This window comes from Micromys minutus, assembly GCF_963924665.1.
Source record: "Micromys minutus genome assembly, chromosome: 1".
NCBI classification, from domain to species: domain Eukaryota; kingdom Metazoa; phylum Chordata; class Mammalia; order Rodentia; family Muridae; genus Micromys; species Micromys minutus.
This window is the reverse complement of record NC_137969.1, coordinates 108,387,623-108,390,065: the sequence shown is the minus strand read 5'-3', so window position 1 is coordinate 108,390,065 and position 2,443 is coordinate 108,387,623. Positions and strand designations below refer to the sequence as shown.

The window sequence follows — 2,443 nt, the reverse complement described above, 5'->3', positions numbered from 1 at the left end:
GATGCTGCTGCCCTTCTGTGATAAAGTCAGAGTGTTTCCAGTCCTGCGTTCCTCCTTCACCCTTGGCTCAGGTAGCGCCATGAGAAATAGTTGGGCTCTATTGCTGCTTCAGAGGCATTCATTTTCGCTGATGGTCCAGCCCACCAGCGCCACACTATGGCCCAGAGGGAGCACTGCAAGTGTTGCTGGCCTAATGGAGAAAATAGGGGAGGGGAAGGGACAGGGGCTAGAAGAAGGGCTCCAGAGGGTCATCAAGGTACAGGCACTATAAGCATGGTGTTAGTGAAGCCAGAGCCAGGGCGCCACCCGGCCAGCACAATGACCATGTCTTCCTTCTTGAAGAAGCCTTGGGCCTTGCCAACATTCATGGCCAAGTTGACGCCAAGGTCAACTCCTCAGCCCAGGCATCCTGTACGGCATCCTTACACAGCACAGGGAAGATGCCACAGTCCAGACCGGCCTGGTGAGCAGTCTGGGGATTGTGCGTCCCAGCGATGATGGGAGTCCTAGGGTGGCCTGGCCGCTTGGTGAGCACTCCTGCCAGACTTGGGGAGCACGATAACGGCCCCACAGAGGCAGCTTTTGTGGGGTCTCTGGTAATGGGCACCAGGTGGCGGAGCTCCTGGAATAACTGTGGGTGGTGGACGGCAGCCTCTGCCTCTCGGGCAATCAGGTGCTGCAAGCGAACAGCCTCCCAGGGTAGTCCCCTTTGGCTGTTCCTCCAGACAGCACGGTGCAGTCTGCTCCATCTAGGACCGCACTGGCCAGATCGCTGACTTCAACACGGATGGGGCGTGGCTTCTTGATCATGCTCTCCAGCATCTGTGTGGCACAGATGACAGGCTTCCCAGCTCGGTTGCATCGCCCAATCATTGCCTTCTGAGCCAGGAAGACCTTCTCTGCGGGGTTCTCAATGCCCAGGTCACCACGAGCCACCACGATCCCATCACTTGCCTCTAACATCTCACCAATCCTGCGGACACCTTCATGGTTTCTGGATTTTGCTGATGACCTTGATGTTCTTGCCCTTCTCGCCCAGCACCTTCCTAACTTCGTGCACGCCGGCTGCTTTGAGGATGAAAGATGCGAACAGCATGTCCACACCCCGCTCCACCCCAAACTTCAAGACCTGGACGTCCTTTTCTGACCCGGCGGGGAGGTCCGCAGCAGCTCCAGGCAGGTGCACGTCCTTCTTGCTGCCCAGGGAGCCACTATTCTCCACCACTGTCACCAAGTAGTCAGTACCTTTCTCCGTCACCTGTAGTGAGATGAGCCCGTCGTCCATGTAGACCTGGCTGCCCACCTCTATCACCTGGCAGATGTTCTTATAGTCCAGCCACAGGATGTTCTCGTCACACTTCTGCATGTAGGCGTTGCTCAGGGTGATCTTCAGAGTGGCTCTCTTCTTTAGCTTTACTTCTGCAGTGCCGCTGCCCTTGATGAGTCCAGTCCGGATCTCAGGCCTCCTTGTGTTCAGAGCCACAGAAACAAGACAGTAGAGAATGGGATGAGATGCAAAGCTCTCTGGGGCTGCACGGACATTCTTGATGGTGTCCGCATGGGACTCATGGGTTCCACGAGAGAAATTCAGCCGAGCCACATTCATTCCAGACTCAATCATGCCCTTCAGCATCTCCACAGACCGGGAAGCAGGGCCAGTGTTACAAATGATGCCAGTGCTGCGGGCCGTGATGGGTGCAGAGTCAATGTCCAGGCGGCACATGTGTTCCAGGAAGGTGTCAGCCATGGCTGCACCCAGCTCCTGGGTTTGAATGAAGGCTGTCCCTGCTTCGCTGAGTGGCTTTGGCATGGTTCCTGAGATCCTCGGGCATACCTCTTGAAATCCTGTTGTGATACCTAAAGTAGACGTCTGTGGAGTCAGGATGCATCGCTCCTATGTGGTGCCTCTGATGTTCTTTAGTGTCCTAGTTTTTTTCTAACCTAGTTTCATTCTATTGCTGTGATAAAGCCCCAACAAAAGCCAACTCGGGGAGAAAAACCTTTATTTGTTTATATTTCCACAAGACCATGGAGGAATGCTGCCAGAACTGGCTTGCTCTCCCTGGCCTATTCAGTGCCATACCTGGGTCAAGTTCAGTTATAGATGGGGAATAGACGATCAGCTAGTGTCATTGAGGAGGAATGGAAAGGGGCAGTGTTAACACTCCAGCCCTTCCCTCCTAGGATCACCAACTTGTCCTAATTTGCCAAAATGACCTTGGCTGTAAATTGAAATTCCCAAGTCCAGCAAAACTCAATGCTAGGCAAACATAGATGGTTGTTTACCTGTACTTTCTATAACCAGGGGAATATAATTTCTATTCTATGCACTACAAAAATAAATTGCCTTCTGTTGATGTCACCTTATCAGACTTGGAAGTTATGTTTGAGGTAATTTGATGTCTATGGAGAATTCAAAATTCATTTGCAGACCTGTGGACAA

At 52.8% G+C, this 2,443-nt stretch overlaps 1 pseudogene across 1 annotated transcript; it reads right to left on the bottom strand.

Moving 5' to 3' along the window:
• Window positions 1-251: 251 nt before the first annotated feature.
• Window positions 252-1,810, bottom strand: LOC308413502 (pyruvate kinase PKM-like; annotated as a pseudogene). Its single transcript has one exon. The product of its transcript is annotated as a pyruvate kinase PKM-like (transcript).
• Between the last annotated feature and the right edge of the window lie 633 nt (window positions 1,811-2,443).